The sequence below is a fragment of the Hyla sarda genome, chromosome 9 (genome assembly GCF_029499605.1).
Source record: "Hyla sarda isolate aHylSar1 chromosome 9, aHylSar1.hap1, whole genome shotgun sequence".
In the NCBI taxonomy this organism is placed as follows: Eukaryota; Metazoa; Chordata; class Amphibia; order Anura; family Hylidae; genus Hyla; species Hyla sarda.
This window is the reverse complement of record NC_079197.1, coordinates 100644957-100670812: the sequence shown is the minus strand read 5'-3', so window position 1 is coordinate 100670812 and position 25856 is coordinate 100644957. Positions and strand designations below refer to the sequence as shown.

Sequence of the window (25856 nt, the reverse complement as noted above, 5' to 3'; positions counted from 1 at the left end):
TGATCACACTATGTACTTACTTTGTATGACTAAGGCCTCTGTGTAAGGCCGAAACGCGTCACCTGTACCACGTTTGTTTGTTCCATATGGCATGTGAATAAATCATCTAATTTCTTGAGTCTCTGCGCTGGACCTTCGTCTTCTTTCCTGGCTTAGTGTTTGGGTGTTGTCCCCACCCGGTCCGTGTCACACCTTGGGTGAGCTGAAGCATTGCTACAGTTTGTGCTGTTTCTTTGGGAAGTATATAAGTTGCGACATTAATATGCAATAATCAAAATAATTCCTCTTCTACACATTATTTAAATATGTAAAGGTACCTTAAAGGGTTATTCCAGGTTTACAACATTTCCTATACTGGACTTGAGGTGCTTTAAAAAAAATAAAAAATAAAATATACTCGCCGACTCTGATCTTCTGCAGCAGCCATTCCAACAGCATCAGGTCCCTGCTGATTTAGAAAATAAATACCCTGGTTGAGATGCATCACCACCATCTGAGCAGGCATTTCCTGCAGGATTGACACACCAGAAGAAGTGAGGGGGCAGCAGCCAAGACCCAGTGGCATCAGAATGGCAGCTGCAGGAATGGAACAGGTAAGTATGGTTTCTTTTTATTTTAAAGCACCCTGAGTCCATTTTAATTGTTTAAAGGTTTTATTTTTATCAATTTCAATTTAAACAAAATAAAATAACATTAATAACAACAGCAGAGTCCAACTGTTCATTAATATAATCAGAAATGTACCTAAATCATAATAAGTAACTGGTACATATGTAGTAAAGGAAGGCACATAGCAAAGCAGTAGATATATGTACAACAGAATAGTGCAACAGAACAGATAAACACTGCACATCTTACGCACAACTAGCACAAATGCCCATAACACCAAATAACACACACAAGCATTCCAGTCATTTCAATGCCCTCCATACCCACCATAGAATAGAAGAAGACACAGTCAGGTTACTTAGTTGAGTTGGCCCAATGAGTATGAAATTGTGCTCTAACTGCAGGTCTCAATTGAAAATATAAGAGAAAAGCAGTTTGGGGGAAATTAAATTTAGCTTGCATATTGACAAAGGACAAAAATGTATGATCCTTACCGAAAAAGTGCATAAGAAATGTAATCCCATGCCTACCCCCAGAAGATGGCAGTTGGTAAATCATGTAATTGAGACAAATGTACATTCACCCAGAATGGGGCTCTCGGGAGACAGTGGAATGCAGGAATCGGTTAGACACCACAGACCAAACTCCAGCCACTGTATTAATAGGACCATGGAAAGTGGAACAGTAGAAAATCTATACAGTGTGCTGGTGAGGCTCTTATAAGATCCCATGAGGGCCATCACCAGAGTAGTAGCTACATTTGAGATATATCAGATTTATTTACCAGGGATGCCAAGAAAAAGTTATAGCAGGTGCTGAGTCTAGGAGGTTTGCCCTGCCAGTAGAAGGACCTCACCACTCCTTCTAATGCTGGAGGGTTGTAGGTATAATCAGAGAGACATGAAATAGATACAAGAATTTAGGGAAATAATTAATATTAAAGATATTGGGGGACATTTATCAAGATAGAACTTTTTTTTTGTTTTTGCTTACTCCGGGATCACAAAAAGCGCATGTGCGCCTAAGCACTGTTTTGTGCGACTTTTGTGGGAAGGCAAAAAGTTACAAACAGCCTTACCTAAGCAAATTTCAGTTTTCACTTGCAGTGCTTACAAATATATGATGTGCGAAAGTCGCACGTGGCCAAAAAAAAGGCGCAAACCCCTTACGAAAAGTTGCAAGTCTGCTCTAAGTCTGACCTGGAGTACAAAACTCCCATACTTCGCAAATAAGTTTCACAAAAGTCTCATCTGTAACTTTTTTGTTTTGCTTATGTGCTCCAAAGTTATCAACCCCCTGTGATAGCATGATAAATATGTAGCACATACGCAAAACTATAGAAAAAAAATGCCTTCAGAACTCGCTAACCAAAGAAAACAATGATAAATGTCCCCCATTGACCCTACCACTAGGGACAGAGAGAGAGAGAGAGAGATTAGACCAGGTTTGAAGCTGGACCTCGGTTTTGTATACAATAAGATCTACAGTAGATTAAGAAGGAGATAGCTAGCAAGCATATCTGTCACTTCAACTTCTAAGTATATAAATTGGGTAACCACTTGTAAACTGACAGGAAAGCAGTCGGGCAACTGGGGCGAGCAAATACAGGCATTAAAGTGGACTCAACCCAATTGACTTTATGGTCCTAAAAGTAGCAAAAAAGGTCAACTAATCTCAATAGGGATAGTAGTGTGGGTATAGTGTCCGCTAGGTATATCAAAGTGAAATTCGCATATAGGGAGATCATTTCAATCAGACTGGGGCATGTCATAAATGGAACATGAAGCTCTAACAGCCAGCAGCTCCATAGCCAAACAGGAGGGTAGATAGCAGGCATCCCTGTTGCGTCCCCCTACCTAAAGGAAACAAGACTGAAATATCCAGATTAGTGTGAATATGTGCCCCAGGCTGATCAGTTGTTGAATCCATAATTTAAACTGATCAAACTTCAAGACATGCATCAGACTCCAAAGGTACCGCCACTTCACAGTCAAAAGCCTTATGTACATCAAGGCAAACAACAAAACCAGGGGATTCATCTCCTCCAAATGCAGCAATATTGATGTCGGTAGCCCTACCTGGCATAAACCCTGTTTGGTCAGGGTCAAATATGGATGTAACAACCTTGTTGAGCCTAGTGGCCTAGATTTTAGCCACGATTTTAATATCAAAATGAAGAAGAGAACTAGGACTGTAAGAATCCTGCAAAGAAGAATCTTTACAAGGCTTCAAGACGACAATGATCAGAGCCTTCCTCATAGAATCAAGGAGACTATTGCAATCTGTAGTCGCTTGATAGAGGCTCAATAATATGGGCATTAACATCTCACAGTTCACCTTTTTGAACTCCCTAATTAGCCACCCAAACCAGCTGTTTTTCCTACGGGCATGTCCTTAATGGCCTGTGCCATCGCCCCCCCCCCCCCCCCCCCCCCCTATGGGAGTAGCACATTATGAAAAAATGTACATGCCCAGAATAACCCTTTAAGATTACATGTATATATCCTATCTAAAAGAGAGTACACAATGGCCCTGATTTACTAAGTGTGTAGTGTAGGTTTCTTTGTGGGTTTCAACTCCCTATAATTTTTTTCCACTGTATTTACTAAGGTTTCCCTATATTTTCCACTTTCCCTACATTCTGCTTTTTTTTACACATGCTCTGATCTGTAGGGTTTTCCTCTACATTTTCTGTGGAAACCTTAGTAAATATGTTGGGTTTTTGTGAAAATGTTGGGAACAAGCCCCCTTTGGGGTGACCACGCCCCCTTTCCCTGGAGGCCACGCAAACTTTTTCTGGTTTTCTTAATACAATGGAGAGTTAGTCTGTTTTTTTCAGATCTGACGCAAAATCTGGCACAGACAAAATTTCTGGGGCAATGCACCAGAATCTGGCGCACAATACGACATAACATGTCAGGTTTGCAATAGTAAATGAGGGCCAATGTGCATCAGACTGATGAAGAAACAGGTGACAGAATTCACTTATGCTAGAAACTATTGTCTGAAAGATTCTATTTTTAAGATAGAAAATCACCAGTTTATTTTCTGTTATTGGGCTTTAGTGTTTTTCTCTTGATCTCATGTGACACATATTGTTTCACTGATGTCATATGAGTCAGAGGCCATCAAAACATAAGAAGGAGTGAGTGCACTTCAAGGCTGTGACTGCTGTCTATTAATAATATTCAAATGGACAATGATGTAAGCAGAGAAAAACTGAAAAAAAGCAAGGACGAAGTTTTGCAATTATTTCCATGCAGGAGGGAGGACAGGGAGATATTACCCAGAATACCCTGCACTGTCTATTTTAGTTCCCCTTGCTGGTAAAGCTGAGGCTATCATGAACCGTCAGATCTAATCATGTCTAATCCCATTGTATGTTCTCTTCTTAGTTGTGCTCTGTCACTTTGGATAATAGCAAAAAAAAATAATAAGGAACCAGCATTAGGAGGACTTTATTTACAGTTTTATAGTTGTGAACAGCTGAATACATGATTTTAGGACAGCTTAGAGGAGGCTTTTTATAACAGCTCTCTTTATTTAGGTGACAGAAATGATAAAAAAAAAAAAAAATGCTTGCCCCTGGAACTAAATAATAATCATCAACATCGTAATCGTAATATATCAACCAGAGAAAGGTTTTATTTAGATAAGGGTATGCCCATCCACATGTGAGGCACAGCCAAGCGCTGGCACCAAAGTGGTTGATTGTGATAGCTTGTGAGTCCTGTGCTTTACATTTCATTAACCATAATTAACCTAGACCTGCCCACTTTATATGTATTTTCATTTTACATAACATTTTTTTCCCTCCTTTATCTCCTAGGTGATTTTGAAGATTCCTTTCTCTCACTTTGTTAGGGCTGAGACACCACAGAGACCCAGTGATACATTTCCAAAGGCAGAGCACGATCACGTTCTCCAGACTCAGCAAAATGATGCTGTGCCAGAGGAATGCTCTCAAAGCCCATGGCAGAGTACAGGAACTGAAACTACAGACAGTCGAAATTCAAGCGATTTAGTAATGTTTAGCAAAGCCTATTATATTTTTGCTGCCAATGCAGAACGTTTGGATTTAAAGATAAATCTGACTTGAGACTGATATACAGGTTTAGCATAAAGCTTGTAAATAATGTTCAAAAATGCATTGCATAGAATTGTTCACTTCTACTCTGGACCAAGGTATATTAAGAAAGGAATAGTTAACCATAAATCTCTAAACATCTGGTATTTTAAGCAACAAACAACAGTTTGTATTTGTTATATTCATCCATATTTAGTAAACAGAAGTATAGATAAGAGTTATACTGTACATACGTTTATAATATGTGTATTAAAATTAATTATCTGTTCTATTTACATGACATAGTCAAAACATCTTTGGAATCATGTAATCAGGCTTGAGAAAGACTCAGGAGTTAGTTGAAAAGTTGCTACCTTTTGTTGCACATTATGATGTAATACATTTTTCACCTGCTTTGGAGTGCTGCATCGCTTTTCAATTTTCTATCCATCTATCTATCTAGGGAGGAAAGCAGCATGTCTTAGGAGCCAAAAAACAGGATGAAGGTGCACGCAGATTCCAGACCTGGGTCAGGGGTCCATGTATAATAAAGAAGGATAAAATGTCCACAACACATGAATTCCAAAATCCAAAGATGTATTCAAAAAACAACGTGTCAGTAGCAATGTTTCAGACAGCTCTCCTAGCCATTCTCAAGCTATCTATCTATCATACCTTACCCTTATATGCCTCTAACTTTATATGTAGGCATATAGAGGGTTCTTATGAAAACCTCAGATGTTGCCATACAGTGCCAAATCGAAACATCATACAGAAGCACAGATAATGTATACAGTTCCATAGAAAAAATGTGTTTGATGCAGTTCAGGCTCTGTTCACACAGCTCTTTGAACATGTAGCATACCTATCTCTATACGAACCTGCTGATTTAATTTACATAAAGTAAGGCAAATTTAATAAAGTGATTTTCATTAAAACCATCTTGTATGAGTGGATACCAATACTTTAAGAGTAAGTTGATGTAATACATTTCTCTTCTATCTAATGTGCATCTTCATTAATCAGGTTGTATTAACATAATTTATTCTTCTAAACCAGATTATAGGATATATTATCTCCTCCCACGCTTGCGTGCTCTAGATCTGCAATGTAATACTGCTAAATACTGGTGTATTACAATCGTCCCATCTATCAACTCGCATATGTATGACAAAACTAAACAATATTGAATAATTCAGCCTTAAACATTTTGAACCTACCCAATATTGATTTTATTCATTATAACTTCCATGACCCCATTTATTTTTCATTTCCATGCAGTACATTGGTCACTTGCAGTGATTCTGCATAAGTATTGACTTCATAGTCATAGTCATTGACTCCATAGTCATCTAAATGGAAACCCACATACTTGCTGCCAAAACAACTATATGCAGAAGAACACCCATAAAGAGTATGGCGGCTGAAATATTAGGGCTTGTTTAGCACAGAACAAACTGTGGAACGCAATTTTTATTGCTTGATTTCCATTAGCCAGCAGTGAAGCTTTTCTGATCGTTCACCTATTTAGGTTTTTCAATGCTATTTTTAAATCAAAATCCAGGAATGATTTTGCAAAGATGAGAGGTCTTAGTCTTTCCCTTATATGAGTCCTCTATTTATGATCCGTTTTTGGCTTTGTATTCATTTATTGCTATAAAAACCCTGTTGTGTTAAAGGGGTTATCCACCATAAGGTGATTTTAGTACGTACCTGGCAGACAGTAATGGACATTAAAACATTAAAACATAAATGAGCTACATCCATCAAAAGACCTGTGGTTTTCAATCAGGGTGCCTACATCTGTTGCATTAGTTACAGATTGATCTCTATCCCACCAAGCGATTCCTCCACCCATTGAAGCAGACAGGCTCTCTGTCATCAGCATAGTGAGTCAGGTCTCGGCCGCATTGCAAGCTGGGAAAAATCTGAGACAACAGTCATTTTGTATGCTGTTAAAAATAAATAGTGGGCTGAAAATCACAGAAGAATTGTGAGAAAACCATCACACACAGGTAAAGACACTATATTATGAACTACACTAACTTTACAGCCCCTGTACCATATTCAAATAAAAAAAAATCCTGGAATACCCCTTTAACACAGCCTTAGCATATCCAGCTCTGTGACAAAACCCTTTCAAAATTGCAGTTTCTGGGACCCTTTGCTGAGTGGGATTTGGGGATCAGCTGCAGATTCTAAATGGTGGACTTCATAAGTATTTTAACCTCTGCATATCCAGAACACATAGTAGATATAAACTGTGCTATGTGAGTATAAATACATTCTTGAAGATAAAAACAGGCATCCTATAACCTGTTACGATTCATATATCAACCACTGAAAATCCAGCACCAGCAAAATTTAAGTTGATCAAGTGTATTAGGCATGTGTTCAACCTTAAACAAAAAAAAAAAAGATTCTAGGAAACCAGCACACGCTATTCTGTAAACCTCTACACAATGTATTTCTCATAGATAAAAGCTGTTTCTCAGAACAAAGAAAAACTATACAAAATAGCCATTATTATTAAGGTGAAGTGTTTATATATGTATATACAAGCAGACATGAACTTAACATTAAGCAAGCTAGAAAAAAACAACAAAAGGCACTTACCTTTGTGTATCCCGGTTGCTTAATATTTGCCAGCCTAAGAATTTGTAATGCAACCATTACAGATTATGTGAGTTTGTCTTAGAAATTATTAAAGGCCTGGTCCCCATGCTACCTCTCGGCATTACTATATGCAGGGAGGTGGTATTAAAATGCCCCCTTTACATTTTCTGCAAGTTGCCCAGGGCTCTCAAGCATTCACAGCAAAGTAATGTCATTTGGGTAACATAATTGAGGTGTGTCATAAACCTTTCAAATCACTGTTCAGCATGTTGACCGAATGCACGGATTAAGACTTACACTGCAATGACGCCTTAAATCCCTTAAACAGATCTGCTCCTATCAGTGTTAACTAACGACCTATACATGACCTGCAGTGGGATAAGCCTTAGGCTCCAAGGGTTCTTCTTACAGGAGTCCAAAACTGGAAACTGTTCATACATTCTGGATTAAATGGAATAAAAATATTATTCGTTTACATTGATAGTTTGATATATGGCATTATATTTACAGCATTAAAGGAATTACGTGGTGCTGGACAACTTATTCCCTATCTGACCGCTGGGACCCCCTGCAATCTCCTGCATAGCGCCCCGGCTCTCTGCAGGGAAGGAGCTATGTCGGTCACACTATCAAGCGTTGGCCGACACGCCTCCGCCATGAAGTATTCCTGTATCTCCACCTTTCCCATAGAGATACATGGAGGGGGTGTGTTGTCCCCGGCATTGTGTGGGAGAGCAGGGCACCGTGCATTAGGAGAGCAGGGCACCGTGCAGGAGATTGTGGGGGGTCCCAGCAATCAGACCCCCACGATCAGACACTTATCTTCTATCCTTTGGATAGGGGATAAGGTGTCCTGCACCACATAACTCCTTTGAATCTGTCACTATTCACTGGCATTGTGTAAAAAAGCAAAAGAAGCTGGTCAGATTGTTATATAGCTAGGAGGCGGGTAAGATTCAGTATAACTAATATACTAAAGGGATATTCCAGCGGGAAAATTTTTTTCAAATCACCTAATACCAGAAAGTTATACAGATTTGTAAATTTGTCAAATAAATTTGTAAATACCCCAGAAGTTGTGTAGTTTCAAAACTGATACAGTGCTCCCTGCTGCCACCTCTGTTTGTGTCAGGAACTGTCTGGTGCATGAGCAAACCTCTTTTTCTCCGGACAATTCCTGATACAGGCAAAGGTGGCAGCAAGGAGCACCATGTTTGTCCTAAAAACGCTCATAGACATGCACAGGAAACACCTTGGGTGATTGATAAATGCTTCACATAATAAAGCCTGTCTCATATGAGGCAATATTTTCCAGTAGTACACAGACCATAGTCCCAAGTTTTCCACCTGTTCTCCCAGCTTATGCAATAACAGGTGGTAACAGGTGGTAACATCTATTGTGTCTAGTAGACAGCATGGTCACCAATACAGAAAGACATTGAAGATGGGAAGAAAGAGAACATGTTGAGGAATAAAGCACATTACAAGGTATTTTAATATTATTAGGTTCTAAGAAGTGTTCGGCTATCATATAGCTTGTTTGAAATAAACAGGTCGACACGAAATCACATAATCGACACAGACTGCAAGCAACAAACTATCATTACAGGCATTGTCCTATCTGGAGATAACACTGATTTCAGAGCTGCTGTGGTCTACAACAATAGAGTCTTTTCTTTTTTTTCATGTGTGTTTTGCACCAAAATACATGTGAAATCTGCCCACAAGTGTAAGAGCAGTGGCTTTTTAAATTTCTTGTTTGCTTTCTGTGTTAGGTGGCTGTGGTTACACCTTGACCTATCATGGTTATTTCTCGCCCACCTACCTGTTAAGCTGGCTATATAAACCTGCAGTGTGCATTTAGATCTCACCAGTGAAAAGAGATTATTTCTAAAGCTAGCATTCTGTATTGTATTCTGCTTTCTGGTACCTGACTTTGGCCCGGTATTCTTGGATTAACCCCTTGCTTTCTCTATGGTTCTCTCAGTTCTGACTTGCTGACATTGATTTATGTGTTCTTGTTTTTTGGTCTTGCTCTGTATTGTTAATGTGCATTTTCCTTTGGTATTCCTGATAATTCCTGACCCGTGTCTGAGTATTTTTATAGTTTGTTTTTTTGACAGGACGCTCCCAGCACTTAGCAAGGCAGGGACTATCTTTGTGGTTGTAGAACCGTCACATAGGGCAGATAGCAAATAGGAAGGTACAGGGGCTGTGGTTGAGATAAGGGCTTCACTACTTCCCTGTCCATAGGTGACAAGCTCTTTGATTTCAATTGGAACACACACACACACTTTAGATTATATAGCATATATAAGCATGATTCAATAGTGGAAGGTAGCAAGAATAATCATCATCAGATGACTGGAACTAAAGATGGTTACAGTGGTGAAAAGACCGGACCAAACTAACTCTTTCTAATCTTTCCCTATGATTGTCCCTAAACTCTAAGCTAACACCAGACACCATTAAACATCACTGCTCCCTCATATCCCTGTGATAGTTCTAGACTAAAGACTATCCCTAGCACAAACAACAAAAAGGCTCTAAGACCAAGAAAAACAGAACAGAATGGAATCAAACAGAAGAGAAGGGATTCAAAAGGAATGGGTAATATAAAGGAAGTCCTTCATTGATTCACTTCTAGTTTTGATTTAAAAACTGCAATGGCAGTTTAAAAAAAATATTAGCCTAATACTGCCCGAAACATGGGCACCCTAAAACAAAAGCAGTCTCTCTTATTACAGTGAACAATGATTTACTCTGACTAGGATGGTCCCAACCAGTTTCTTCCTGTGATGATCCCAACCAGCTTCTTTTTGCTCCAACAAGCTTGATTTATAGATCCAGTGGCTTTCTTAGCAGAAGGAGGCCCATAACAAATTCCAAATTGGGCCTTGTTTTATGGCATATTTTGCCACCCCCAGGAAAGAAAGGACTGGTGTTTATTTCCTCTTACTTTACATGACCCATTGGTCCTTAGCCCTCTTCATTGATTTGCTAATAATGCAGTTCCGAAATAGGACCAATCAGGATAAGGCCCCCTCTCTCCAAGGATATCATAGCAGCTGCATGGTCTGTCACTAGGGTACATACAGCTCTGGATACATGTCATCCTATTTTATTACATTTTTTTTATAGAAAGAGATCTCTCAATCTAGCACAGCAGGGTGGGGTGACTGGACTGACTGCAGGGCTTACACAAGACTGTGCACTGACTCCAGGGTTTACACTAGACTGTGCACTGGCTGCAGGGATTACACTAGACATGGGGTACTCAACTGGCGGACCGTGGTCCAGATCCGGACCGCGGCTGCCAGTCATCCGGACCTCCAGCCGATCTCCTCTTATTCTTTGTATAGGTGTCTTTAAAACACCTATATAAATGAACAGTGGCATGCCTACTGTTTGGCGAACCTGGCCCCCGCCGGGGGGGGCAGGCCGCAAATATCGGAGCGCCACCATAGTGCAACAATTAGCAGTGAGTCTGGGGTTAAAATCACTGCCTATAAGGAGCGCATGGGGAGCAGCGCTGACCGCGCTAAACATTATGCTGCCACAGCAGGCAGCAGGTCCATTACATTCTTCCCCAGCATGGTCTCTTTAAAAATCTGTGCTGGGCCAGACAGTGCTCCAAGCCCCTGACAGGCCCATGCATCTGACCTTGCACTACCTCACATTTTACCAGCGGCACTGAAGGGTGAGTGTACTGGCTGGGGGAGGAGTGAGAAGACCGAGGGGGGAGTTGAGGGGATCCATGCATGGATGGAAGGATGGGGAATGTGTGTGTGAGGTGACTGTGGATGGATGGATGAGGTGACTGTGGATGGATAGATGAGGTGACTGTGGATGGATGGATGAATGAGGTGACTGGATGGATGAGGTGACTGTGGATGGATGGATGAGGTGACTATGGATGGATTGGGGGGGTGAGGTGACTGTGGATGGATGAGGTGACTGTGGATGGATGGATGGATGAGGTGACTGTGGATGGATAAGGTGACTGTGGATGGATGGATGAGGTGACTGTGGATGGATGAGGTGACTGTGGATGGATGAGGTGACTGTGGATGGATAAGGTTACTGTGGATGGATGAGGTGACTGTGGATGGATAAGGTGACTGTGGATGGATGGATGAGGTGACTGTGGATGGATGGATGAGGTGACTGTGGATGGATGGATGAGGTGACTGTGGATGGATTGATGAGGTGACTGTGGATGGATGGATGAGGTGATTGTGGATGGATTGGGGGGTGAGGTGACTGTGGATGGATGGATGAGTTGACTGTGGATGGATGGATGGATGAGGTGACTGTGGATGGATGGATGAGGTGACTGTGGATGGATTGGGGAGACGAGGTGACTGTGGATGGATGAGGTGACTGTGGATGGATGGATGAGGGACTGTGGATGGATAGGGGATACGTTTTTTATGACGGGGATTCTGACCGCTGCGATCTCCTTCACTCCCGTAGAGATACATGAAGGGGGCATGTTGGTTGCTGCTTCGTGCAGAAGTTGACACACTCCGTTCCTGGGAAAAACCAGGGTCCCTTGCAAGAGATCACGGGGGGTCCCAGGGGTAAGACCCCTGCCATCTAAAACTTAGATAAGTTTTTCTGCATGATACTTTTCCTTTAATTAATTAATTGAGGCGGCACAGCAGCATCATTAATTCTGGGGGCACAGCAGCATCATTAATTCTGGGGGCACAGTGACATCATTAATTCTGGGGGCACAGCAGCATCATTAATTCTGGGGGCACAGTGGGATTATTAATTCTGGGCGCACTGCAGCATCATTAAATCTGGGGGCACGGCAGCATCATTAATTCTGGGGCACAGCAGCATCATTAATTCTGGGGGCACAGCAGCATCATTAATGCTGGGGGCACAGAAGCATCATTAATTCTGGGGGCACAGCAACATCATTAATTCTGGGGGCACAACAGCATCATTAATTTAATATACCAGGGGAATAGTGTGTGGCAGTAATATACCAGGGGCCCAGTGTGTGGCAGTTTTATATTCAGGGGGAACAGTGTGTGGCAGTATTATATTCAGGGGGCCCAGTGTGTGGCATTTTTATATTCATGGGGTACAGTGTGTGGCATTATTATATTCAGAGGGTACAGTGTGTGTGGCATTATTATAGTCAGAGGTTACAGTGTGTGGCAGTATTATATTCAGGGGCCCAGTGTGTGGTAGTAACATACCAGGTGCCCAGTGTGTGGCAGTAATATACCAGGGGCTCAGTGTGTGGCATTATTATATTCAGAGGACACAGTGTTTGGTAGTATTATATTCAGGGGGTACAGTGTGTGGCAGTATTATATCCAGGGGTACAGTGTGTGGTAGTATTATATTCAGGGGTACAGTGTGGGGCAGTATTATATTTAGAGGGTACAGTGTGTGTGGCAGCATTATATTCAGAGGGTAGAGTGTGTGGTAGCATTATATTCTGAGTGTACAGGGTGTGGTAGTATTATATTCAGGGGGACTGTGTGTGGCAATATTATATTCAGGGGTACTGTCCCATCAGAGCTGGAGTCACTTGTAATTTCTGCAGTGATGATGGGTGAAACTGTACACCAATTTGCGGCTCTCCAACTGTTACAAAAATACAACTCCCATAGTGCCTCATGGACAGGTGTGTGGCAGGATTATATTAGGGGCAGGTGTGTGGTAGTATTATATCAGGGGCATAGTGCTTGACAGCATTCTATTTAGGTATACAGTATGTGGCAGTTTTATATTTAGGGGCATAGTATGTGGTAGTAATATACCAGGGGCCCAGTGTCAGGCAGTAATATACCAGGGGCTCAGTGTGGCATTATTATATTCAGAGGGTACAGTGTGTGTGGCAGTATTATATTCAGAGGGTACAGTGTGTGGCAGTATTATATTCAGAGGGTACAGTGTGTGGTAGTAATATACCAGGGGCCCAGTGTGTGGCAGTAATATACCAGGGGCTCAGTGTGTGGCATTATTATATTCAGAGGGTACAGTGTGTGGCGGTATTATATTCATTAGTATCGTGTGTGGCAGTATTATATTCAGGGGTACAGTGTGTGGCAGTATTATATTCAGGGGTACAGTGTGTGGCGGTATTATATTCATTAGTATAGTGTGTGGCAGTATTATATTCAGGGGTACAGTGTGTGGCAGTATTATATTCAGGGGTACAGTGTGTGGCAGTATTATATTCAGGGGTACAGTGTGTGACAGTATTATATTCAGAGGGTACAGTGTGTGTGTGGCAGTATTATATTTAGGGGTATAGTGTATGGCTGCATTATATTCAGGGGTACAGTGTGTGGCAGTATTATATTCAGGGGTACAGTGTGTGGCAGTATTATATTCAGGGGTACAGTGTGGGGCAGTATTATATTCAGAGGGTACAGTGTGTGTGTGGCAGTATTATATTCAGAGGGTACAGTGTGTGTGTGGCAGTATTTAGGTCATACATCCTCCACACTTCAGTTGCTAATTTGTCACTGAGGCCGTTATTTGTAAACCAGGCCTTAACATTCAGCTCGGACCTTCACCGGATGGCAGACCTGGATAAGCGGACCCTCACTAAGAATAGTTGAGTACCCCTGCACTAGACTGTGCCCTGACTGCAGGGACTACACTAGACTGTGCACTGACTGCAGGGTATACACTAGACTGTGCATTGACTGCAGGGTATACACTAGACTGTGCATTGACTGCAGGGTATACACTAGACTGTGCACTGACTCCAGGGTTTACACTAGACTGTGCACTGACTGCAGAGTTTACACTAGACTTTGCACTGACTCCAGGGATTACACTAGACTGTACACTGACTGCTGGGTATACACTAGACTGTGCAGTGACTGCAGGGTATACACTAAACTGTGCACTGACTGCAGGGATTACAGTAGACTCTGCATTGACTGCAGGGATTACACTAGACTGTGCACTGACTGCAGAGATTACACTAGACTGTGCACTGACTGCAGGGTTTACACTAGATTGTGCACTGACTGCAGGGTTTACACTAGACTGTGCACTGACTGCAGGGTTTACACTAGACTGTACACTGGCTGCAGGGTTTACACTAGACTGCACAATGGCTGCAGGGTTTACACTAGACTGTGCACTGACTCCAGGGATTACACTTGACAATGCACTGACTGTAGGGTTTACACTAGACCGTGCACTGACTGCAGGGATTAAACTAGACCGTGCACTGACTGCAGGGATTACACTAGACTGTGCACTGACTGCAGAGTTTAAACTAGACTGTACACTGGCTGCAGGGTTTACACTAGACTGTACACTGGCTGAAGGGTTTACACTAGACTGTGCACTGACTCCAGGGTTTACACTAGACTGTGTACTGACTCCAGGGTTTACACTAGACTGTGCACTGACTGCAGGGTATAAACTACACTGTGCACTGGTAGCAGGGTTTACACTAGACTGTGTGCGCTGACAGCAGGGTTTACACTGGAATGTGCAGTTTAACTGTAGAAAAACGCACTGCCCCTATATACACTCCATGGGAGGAGTTTATTATTATATATCACACAGTTTTCACTGTCTATATTGTGCAATTTTTTTGCGCAATTGCGCTTTTTGTGTGTTTTTTTGTGTCATTTTTGATAGAACTTTACAATTGGAATTCTAAATCACAGTGTAAGGTAATGATGATTATGTGGTGGACTTCGATGTATCAACTGTGTCTTTTCTCTTTACACGCACAAATTTAGCAAGTCCTGATTTTACTGCGCAAATATACACCATCAAGGAGGACACTTAAAATGTTACAAGAATAAGCCCAGCCAGTCTAGCAATATGTAATACATATTGAGTGTGTGATTGTGTGTATGCAGCAGAGCTGAGTGTGTGACTTTGTGTATGCAGCAGAGTTGACTGTGTGATTGTGATATGCAGCAGGGCTGAGTGTGTGGTTGTGTGTATGCAGCAAAACTGAGTGTGTGACCGGGTGTATGCAGCAGAGCTGAGTGTGTGATCATGTGTATGCAGCAGAGCTGAGTGTGTGATTGTGTGTATGCAGCAGAGCTGAGTGTGTGACTATGTTAATGCAGCAGAGTTGAGTATGTGATTGTGTGTATTCAGCAGAGCTGAGTGTGTGACTTTGTGTATGCAGCAGAGCTGAGTGTGTGATTGTGATATGCAGCAGAGCTGAGAGTGTGATCATGTGTATGCAGCAGAGCTGAGTGTGTGATTGTGTGTATGCAGCAGAGCTGGGTGTGTGACTATGTTAATGCAGCAAAGCTGATTGTGTGATTGGGTGTATGCAGCAGATGTGAGTGTGTGATTGTGTGTATATGCAGCAGAGCTGAGTGTGTGATTGTGTGTATGCAGCAGAGGTGAGTGTGTGATTGTGTGTGTATGCAGCAGAGCATGAGCGTGTGACTATGTGTATGCAGCAGAGCTGACTGTGTGATCGGGTGTATGCCGCAGAGCTGAGTGTGTGATCATGTGTATGCAGCAGAGCTGAGTGTGTGATTGTGTATATGCAGCAGAGTTGAGTGTGTGATTGTGTGTATGCAGCAGAGCTTAGTGTGTGATTGGGTGTATGCAGCAGAGGTGAGTGTGTGATTGTGTCTATGCAGCAGAGCTGAGTGTGTGACTTTGTGTATGCAGCAGAGCTGAGTGTGTGATTGTGGGTATGCAGCAGAGCTGATTGTGTGACTATGTTAATGCAGCAGAGCTGAGTATGTGATTGTGTGTATTCAGCAGAGCTGAGTGTGTGACTTTGTGTATGTAGCAGAGCTGAGTGTGTGATTGTGATATGCAGCAGAGCTGAGTGTGTGATCGGGTGTATGCAGCAGAGCTGTGAGTGTGATCATGTGTATGCAGCAGAGCTGAGTGTGTGATTGTGTGTATGCCGCAGAGCTGGGTGTGTGACTATGTTAATACAGCAGAGCTGATTGTGTGATTGGATGTATGCAGCAGATGTGAGTGTGTGATTGTGTGTATATGCAGCAGAGCTGAGTGTGTGATTGTGTGTATGCTGCAGAGGTGAGTGTGTGATTGTGTGTGTATGCAGCAGAGCATGAGCGTGTGACTATGTGTATGCAGCAGAGCTGACTGTGTGATCGGGTGTATGCCGCAGAGCTGAGTGTGTGATCATGTGTATGCAGCAGAGCTGAGTGTGTGATTGTGTGTATGCAGCAGAGCTGAGTGTGTGATTGTGTGTATGCAGCAGAGCTGAGTGTGTGACTATGTTAATGCAGCAGAGCTGAGTGTGTGTTTGGGTGTATGCAGCAGAGCTGAGTGCGTGATCATGTGTATGCAGCAGAGTTGCGTGTGTGATCATGTGTATGCAGCAGAGCTGCGTGTGTGATTGTGTATGCAGCAGAGCTGAGTGTGTACATGGTCATGCATTCAGCTCTGCTCCATACACATGCCGCGCACTAATTTCCGCTACATGTACCTGATCACACACTCAGCTCTGGTACATGTTCACAGTGTTTACCAACCAGGGTGCCTCCAGCTGTTGCAAAATTGCAACTCCTAGCATGCCATGTTTTGCAACACTTGGAGGCATTCTGGTTGGTAAAACTGATATAGATTGTAAAACACAGAGAAAAAGAAACACAGCCGCACATCCACAATTTGCTTCTCAGAATAAATTCAAAAGCTAACAGGTTGTTATTATACATTTTGATCAAAAAAATACAAGCCCACTCACCACGTCAAGGCCACCTATTTAGAGTGGGTCCCTAACCTAACACTGGCGTAGAGCCGAGCGGCGACCACTGCCTCCGCGACACTATGCCCACAAAGGGAATGACCCAGTGGCCAGGCAGCCCTACTGCTGCCTGACCAAGCCCTTGGCTCTGGGCCACTCAACCCCATAGACAAAGCATCACAGTAACAATGATCGCCCAGAGCCCCACACCAGTGTGAACACCTACCATGTGCTCCCTGCCAGAGGACTGGAGAATGTTAGGAGGAAACCCATATGCAGTCTCCTGCTGTTAAAAATGCCTGGTCCAAATGGGTGGAGCTGGCCATGGAAGAGGGGAGAGACTACAATTGCAAAACACAATGAGAAAAAAAAACACAGCCGCACATCCACAATTTATATTCTGATCTACTTGTTTCTCAGCATAAATTCAAAAACTAACAGGTTGTAGTGTCTTGTTGTCTCAGAGGCAGTGGTCGCCGCCTGGCACAACGCCAGTGTTAGGTTAGGGACCCACTCTGACTAGGTGGCCTTGACGTGACAAGTGGGCTTGTACTTTTTGTTCAAACTGTATACTAACAACCTGATAGTTTTTGAAATTATGCTGAGAAGCAAGTAGATCAAAATACATACGGTGGATGTGCGGCTACGTTTCTCTATTTGTGTTGTACATTTGTAGGCTCTCTCTTCTTCCATGGCCAGCACTCCACTCCACCCATTCGGCCCAGGCATTTTTAATTAGCAGGAGACTGTATAAGGGTTTCCTCCTTACATTCTCCAGTCCTCTGGCAGGGAGCACATGGTAGGTGTTCACACTGGTGTGGTGCTCTGTGGCGGCCATTGTTTCTGTGATGCTTTGTCTGTGGGGTGGTGTGGCCCAGAGCCAGGTGCTTTGTTGGGCAAAAGTGGGTCTGCCTGGCCACTGGGTCGCTCACTCTATGGGCATGGTGTCTCAGAGGCAGTGGACGCCACCCGGCACTACACCAGTGTTAAGTTAGGGACCCACTCTGACAAGGAGGCCTTGACGTGATGAGTGGGCTTGTACTTTTTGATCAAAATGTATACTAACAACCTGTTAGTTTTTTAAATTATGCTAAGAAGCAAGTAGATCAACATACAAATGGTGGATGTGCGGCTGTGTTTCTCTATATTTGTTGTAAAACTGATATAGGAGGTAAGGGGACAGATTGTTTAGCAAAATTACATATTTTTTAAACCCAGACATTCTGTGTACTTTATAAAGATTTATGATTTTACTATTGTGCAGAGTTTTGTTCGGCACACACTGCTGTTTCGGCACTTCTAGCTATGTGAGCAGTTGCAGGAGATTAGAGCCCGGAGATCAGAAGCAGAGGATCAGAGCCCGGAGATCAGCGGCAGGAGATCAGAGCCCAGAGATCAGCAGCAGGTAATCAGAGCCCATAAATCATTGGCAGGAGATGAGAGAGCAGGAGATCAGAACCCAGAGAGCAGAGTCCAGAGACCAGGAGCAAGAGATTGCAGACCAGAGATCAATAGAGGGAGATGAGAGCAACAAATCCAGCGGCAAGAAATCAGAGCCCGGAGATAAGCGGGAGAAGCTTAGAGCCACAGAGAGATCTCAGGGGTCCAATGAGTTAAAGTGGCAGTCAAAGGTCGCTTACCTATCCTTTTGTCACTGTATTGTAAAAAAAAAAAAAAAAAAAAAAAAAAAAAAGGAAAACCTGTGCGATTTCTCCAATTAATTCCCACAGGACTTCTAAGCAAAACTTGTGTCTTTCCGATGGAGAAGAAGGGGGCTAGGGTACATTGGTAGCATGCAGACTGAACAAGGAAGAAGGATAAACTCCATAGCCAGTGGGTCCCCTGTTGCACAGTTGTGGGGTGCTAATCAGTTGCCTTGGCAGCCAGGGACCTTCTGAAGGCTGCCACATCAGATCTCCTGTTAGGGCTCATTCACATTACGCTTTGGGTATATGGGAGACGGATCTGGCGGGAAAATTTGAAAACCAGCAGCTACTGTATCCCTGCTGGCCCATGCCGCACCCCATTCATTTGAATGAGCCAGAGGGAGTCAGCCAGCGACTCCGTTCGGTTCATTTTTGGTCCGTATCCATTTTTTTTTTGCCAGACTAAAAACCTTGGTCTGTCACGGTTTCAGTCCAGCAACAAAACCGGATATCATTTAAAAATTAGGCGACCAGAGTCACTAGCTGGCTCATGCTAATAAATGGGGTGTGACACGGGTCCGGCAGGGATATATAACAGCGACAGGTTTTCAAATTCTCCCGCCAGATCTGGCTGCCATATCCCAAAATGTGAGGTAAATGAGCCTTAAAAGCCTGCCATAGGCAGAGAGTAATAATAGACTGAAGAAATGACAGTACACTGCAATAGAAAGATCCCTTGAACAAGTCGCACCCCTCGTGAGAACCTTAACTGTCCCCTCTGCCGCAGCTGCCTGTTGGGCATTCTAGTGAGTGTCACCTCAGCTTAAAACGGAGAGCAGGGCTGGCTCCACCTATAGTCAAAAAATAGAGCCGCCTAGAGCGCACTCTTAATCGGGGCGCTGCTCTGCAAGAAAGTTACTGTCTGCCCCCTGCTGGTAGAAGAGTGCAGTGCCCTTCACTCCGTTCCTGCTTCCTGATAGCGTGCGCAAGGAGCCCCCCTCTCGGGCTGGAAGAAGAGCGCTCCTCTTCACTGCGCGTATCTCCCCCCAACCCCGGCACTGCGTATGATGGTGAAGCACTCCTGATATACAGGAGCACAGTGCTGACAACCTCCCTAACCCCCCCCCCCTTCCCTCCAGGGTCCGGCTGCTGCATTTACTGATTGTGAGGAGCACAGCTGAACTGTGAGGTCGTGGGGGGGGGGGGGGGGGGAGTGAGGCACCGGCACTGAAGATGTCTCCCTGTGCCTTATCCCTGCATGTGAGGGGAATGAGGGATTAAAGGGGTACTCTGCTGGAAAACATTTTTTTTAAATCAACTGGTGCCAAAAAGTTAAACAGATTTGTCCACGGTGCTCTCTGCTGACAACTCTGTTCATAGCAGGAGAGGTTTGCTATGGGGAATTGTTCCTGCTCTGGACAGCCGCAGCTCAAACTGCCAGCGAGAAACTACTGTGAACCCCCGCCCGTGTGACTGTACCCTAAAAACACTACACTAACACAAAATAAAATAAAAAGTAAAAAACACTACATATACACATACCCCTACACAGCCCCCCTCCCCAATAAAAATGAAAAACGTCTGGTACGCCACTGTTTCCAAAACGGAGCCTCCAGCTGTTGCAAAACAACTACTCCCAGTATTGCCAGATAGCCACTGACTGTCCAGGCATGCTGGGAGTTTTACAACAGCTGGAGGCACCCTGTTTGGAAATCACTGGTGTAGAATACCCCTATGTCCACCCCTATGCAAATCCCTAATTTAGGCCTCAAATGCGCATGGCGCTCTCACTTTGGAGCCCTGTCGTATTTCAAGGCAACAGTTTAGGGTCACATATGGGGTATCGCCGTACTCGGGAGAAATTGTGTTACAAATTTTGGGGGGTATTTTCTGCTATTACCCTTTTTAAAAATGTAAAATTTTTGGGAAAACAAGCATTTTAGGTTAAAAAATATATTTTTTTTCATATGCAAAAGTTGTGAATCACCTGTGGGGTATTAAAGTTCACTTTACCCCTTGTTACGTTCCCCGAGGGGTCTAGTTTCCAAAATGGTATACCATGTGGGTTTTTTGTTTCCTGTCCTGGCACCATAGGGGCTTCCTAAATGCGGCATGCCCCCAGAGCAAAATTTGCTTTCAAAAAGCCAAATGTGACTCCTTCTCTTCTGAGACCTGTAGTGCGCCAGCAGAGCACTTTTCACCCCCATATGGGGTGTTTTCTGAATCGGGAGAAATTGGGCTTCAAATTTTGGAGGGTATTTTCTGCAATTACCCTTTTTAAAAATGTAAAATTTTTGGGAAACCAAGCATTTTAGGTAAAAAATTTTTTTTTTACATATACAAAAGTCGTGAATCACCTGTGGGGTATTAAGGTTCACTTTACCCCTTGTTATGTTCCCCGAGGGGTCTAGTTTGCAAAATGGTATGTCATGTGTTTTTTTTTTGCTGTTCTGGCACCATAGGGGCTTCCTAAAGGTGACATGCCCCCCAAAAACCATTTGTCGCTCCTTCCCTTCTGAGCCCTCTACTGCGCCCGCCGAACACTTTACATGGACATATGAGGTATGTCCTTACTCGAGAGAAATTGGGCTACAAACACAAGTAAAAATTTTCTTCTTTTTACCCCTTGCAAAAATTCCAAAATTGGGTCTACAAGAACATGCGAGTGTAAAAAATGAAGATTTTGAATCTTCTCCTTCACTTTGCTGCTATTTCTGTGAAATACCTAAAGGGTTAAAACACTTACTGAATGTCATTTTGAATACTTTGGGGGGTGCAGTTTTTATAATGGGGTCATTTGTGGGGTATTTCTAATATGAAGACCCTTCAAATGCACTTCAAAACTGAACTGGTCACTGAAAAATTGTGAGTTTGAAAATTTTGTGAAAAATTTCTAAATTGCTGCTGAACTTTGAAACCCTCTGGTGTCTTCCAAAAGTAAAAACTCATCAATTTTATGATGCAAACATAAAGTAGACATATTGTATATGTGAACCAAAAAAATATATATTTTGAATATCCATTTTCCTTACAAGCAGAGAGCTTCAAAGTTAGAAAAATGCTAAATTTTCACACTATCTATCTCATCTCGGCCGAGTCCTGGACGATACTGCGCATGCACCCTTACTCTTACTCCAGCGCTGCTCCGGACAAATGAAGCAATGCTGAAGACCACTTCCGGGTATAGTAGGAAATCCCGCACATGCGCAGTATCGTCCAGGACTCGGCCGAGATGAGACAGAGAGTATAAGACAACGATGAATATTCATTAGCCAGCGGTGCTGAGGGCAGGGCGGCGGTTACGTCACAGTGCCAGTTGAAGGCAGTAACCCCGCCCGTGCCAGTAAGCAGGTAATTTGAATATACCGAAAACCAGCTATAACGGGCGAATGGCGCAGCGGATCCGGGCAAGGTAGGACTCAAAATGTTCAGCGTCTCCCGCACTATCCACAGGTACTCGTGGATAGTGCGGGACAAAATATATGACAGTTTTCCTTTAAGGACGCAGCTCATTTTCACCTTTAGGACGCAGCCCTTTTTTGCAATTCTGACCACTGTCACTTTATGCATTAATAACTCTAAGATGCTTTTACTGATTATTCTGATTCTGAGAAAGTTTTTTCGTGACGTATTTCTACTTTATTTTAGTGGTAAATTTTCGTTGTTACTTCCATCCTTTCTTGGTGAAAAATACCAAAATTTCATGAAAATTTTGAAAATGTAGCATTTTTCTAACTTTGAAACTCTCGGCTTGTAAGGAAAATGGATATTTTAAATAAATGTTATATTGATTCACAAATACAATATGTCTACTTTATATTGGCATCATAAAATGGAAATATTTTTACTTTTTTAAACATTAAAGGGCTTCAAAGTATAGCAGCAATTTTCAAAATTTTCATGAAAATTGCAAAATCGGAAGGGACAGATGTTAGAGAACTACAACTCCCAGCATGCCTGGGCAGTCTAGGCATGCTGAGAGTTGTAGTTTTGCAACATCTGGAGGGCTACCGTTTGGGCACCACTGTAATAGTGGTCTCCAAACTGTGACCCTCCAGATGTTGCAAAACTACAACTCCCAGCATGCCCAGACAGCCTTTGGCTGTCTGGGCATGCTGGGAGTTGCGGTTTGGCAACCACTAGAAGGGCAGCAGTAAATATCTCTTTACTGCCACCTTCCTTCCCCCCCACCGTCGCTTCCCTACCTGCGCCGCTGATCTCCGCTGCTGTCACCGATGATCGCCGATCCCCACGGCATCTTCTTCATAGGTACCAGCCGCCATCTTCTCCCCCCGTTCTGCCCGACATCCAGGGGTGGGCAGAGCGGGGGGTTTCCATGGCAACCCCCCATCTTCAACTGCCATTGGTCAGCATTCATTGCTGACCTAATGGCAGGGGATAGGAGGAGATTGCAGCACTGCGACCTCGCTCCTATCCCTCAGGATGATCGGGGTTGTCACTGACAGCTCCGATCATCCCTATTTTCCGGGCGTTCGGGTCACCAGAGACCCGATCAGCCCGGAAATAGCAGAAAATCGCATGTCTGAATTGACATGCGATTTCCTGTGATCGCCGACATGGGGGGGGGGTCTCAGGACCCCCCTCTGCGATGTGTCGGGATGCCTGCTGAATGATTTCAGCAGGCATACCGGTCCGGTCCCCAACCGGCTATCGGTGGGGACCGGAATTCCCACGGGTGTATCCATACGACCTCAACCCCTTAAGGACCAGGCCATTTTACACCTTAGGACCAGAGCGTTTTTTGAACATCTGACCACTGTCACTTTAAACATTAATAACTCTGGAATGCTTTTAGTTATCATTCTGATTCCGAGATTGTTTTTTCCTGACATATTCTACTTTAACATGGTGGTAAATTTTTGTGGTAACTTGCATCCTTTCTTGGTGAAAAATCCCCAAATTTGATGAAAAAATTTAAAATTTAGCATTTTTCTAACTTTGAAGCTCTCTGCTTGTAAGGAAAATGGATATTCCCAAAAAAAAATTTTTATTCACATATACAATATGTCTACTTTATGTTTGCATCATAAAATTGATGAATTTTTACTTTTGGAAGGCACCAGAGGGCTTCAAAGTTCAGCAGTGATTTTCCAATTTTTCACAACATTTTCAAACTCACTATTTTTCAGGGACCAGTTCAGGCTTGAAGTGGATTTGAAGGGTCTTCATATTAGAAATACCCCATAAAAGACCCCATTATAAAAACTGCACCCCCCCCCAAGTATTCAAAATGACATTCAGTCAGCTTTTTAACCATAAGTTGACCTGAAGTGCACTACGGGCGAACTACAATGCTCAGAAGAGAAGGAGTCATATTTGGCTTTTTGAGAGCAAATTTTGGCCAGGGGGCATGTCGCATTTAGGAAGCCCCTATGGTCCAAGAACAGCAAAAAAAAAAACATATGGCATACCATTTTGGAAACTAGACCCCTTGAGGACCGTAACAAGGAATAAAGTGAGCCTTAATACCCCACATGGGTTTCACGACTTTTGCATATGTAAAAAAAAATAAAAAACATTTTCACTAAAATGTGTGTTTCCCCCACAAATTTCACATTTTTGCAAGGGTTAATAGCAGAAAATACCCCCCAAAATTTGTAACCCCATTTCTTCTGAGTATGGAAATACCCCATGTGTGGACGTCAAGTGCCCTGCAGTCGAACTACAATGCTCAGAAGAGAAGGAGCGCCATTGAGCTTTTGAAGAGTGAATTTGTTTGGAATGGTAGTCAGGGGCCATGTGCATTTACAAAGCCCCTCATGGTGCCAGAACAGTGGACCCCCCCACATGTGACCCCATTTTGGAAACTACACACCTCACGAAATTTAATAAGGGGGTGCAGTGAGTATTTACACCCCACTGGCATTTGACAGATCTTTGGAACAGTGGGCTGAGCAAATTAAAAATTTAATTTTTCATTTTCACGGACCACTGTTCCAAAAATCTGTCAGACACCTGTGGGGTGTAAATGCTCACTGTACCCTTTATTACATTACGTGAGGGGTGTAGTTTCCAAAATGGGGTCACATGTTGGCGGTCCATTGTTCTGGCACTATGGAGGCTTTGTAAACACATGTGGCCTTCAATTCCGAACACATTTTCTCTTCAAAATCCCAATGGCACTCCCTCTCTTCTGAGCATTGTAGTTCGCCCGTCGAGCACTTTACATTCACATTTGGGGTATTTTCTTACTCAGAAGAAATGGGGTTACAAATTTTAGGGGGCTTTTTTCCAATTTTCCCTTGTGAAAATGAAAAATTTAGGGTAACACCAGCATTTTAGTGAAAAAAAATATTTTTTTTCAATTTCCCATCCAACTTTAACCCCTTAAGGACCGAGCCCTTTTTCACCTTAAGGATCGGAGCGTTTTTTGCAATTCTGACCACTGTCACTTTAAACATTAATAACTCTGGAATGCTTTTAGTTATCATTCTGATTCCGAGATTGTTTTTTCGTGACATATTCTACTTTAACTTAGTGGTAAAATTTTATGGTAACTTGCATCCTTTCTTGGTGAAAAATCCCAAAATTTGATGAAAAAAATGAAAATTTTGCATTTTTCTAACTTTGAAGCTCTCTGCTTGTAAGGAAAATGGATATTCAAAATAATTTTTTTTTTGGTTCACATATACAATATGTCTACTTTATGTTTGCATCATAAAATTTATGAGTTTTTACTTTTGGAAGACATCAGAGGGCTTCAAAGTTCAGCAGCAATTTTGAAATTTTTCACAAAATTTTCAAACTCGCTATTTTTCATGGACCAGTTCAGGTTTGAAGTGGATTTGAAGGGTCTTCATATTAGAAATACCCCACAAATGACCCCATTATAAAAACTGCACCCCCGAAAGTATTCAAAATGACATTCAGTAAGTGTATTAACCCTTTAGGTGTTTCACAGGAATAACAGCAAAGTGAAGGAGAAAATTCAAAATCTTCATTTTTTACACTCTCGCATGTTCTTGTAGACCCAATTTTTGAATTTTTGCAAGGGGTAAAAAGGAGAAAATTTTTACTTGTATTTGAAACCCAATTTCTCTCGAGTAAGCACATACCTCATATGTCTATGTTAATTGTTCGGCGGGCGCAGTAGAGGGCTCAGAAGGGAAGGAGCGACAAATGGTTTTTGGGGGGCATGTCACCTTTAGGAAGCCCCTATGGTGCCAGGACAGCAAAAAAACACACATGGCATACCATTTTGGAAACT

At 42.8% G+C, this 25856-nt stretch overlaps 1 protein-coding gene across 7 annotated transcripts in view; it reads right to left on the bottom strand.

Moving 5' to 3' along the window:
• Nucleotides 1–25856, bottom strand: part of GUCY2F (guanylate cyclase 2F, retinal) — a 230653-nt gene that overhangs the window by 198864 nt on the left and 5933 nt on the right. For 5 of the 7 annotated variants that reach the window (XR_008847695.1, XM_056538849.1, XM_056538845.1 and 2 more), the window contains exon 2: nucleotides 7589–7732. The exons of 1 other annotated variant lie outside the window; for it this stretch is intronic. The gene's annotated coding sequence lies outside the window, so the exon portion shown is untranslated. Of the gene's footprint in view, nucleotides 1–7588; nucleotides 7733–25856 lie in introns of those variants that run through there. One more of the 7 variants, XM_056538847.1, reaches the window with a different exon arrangement.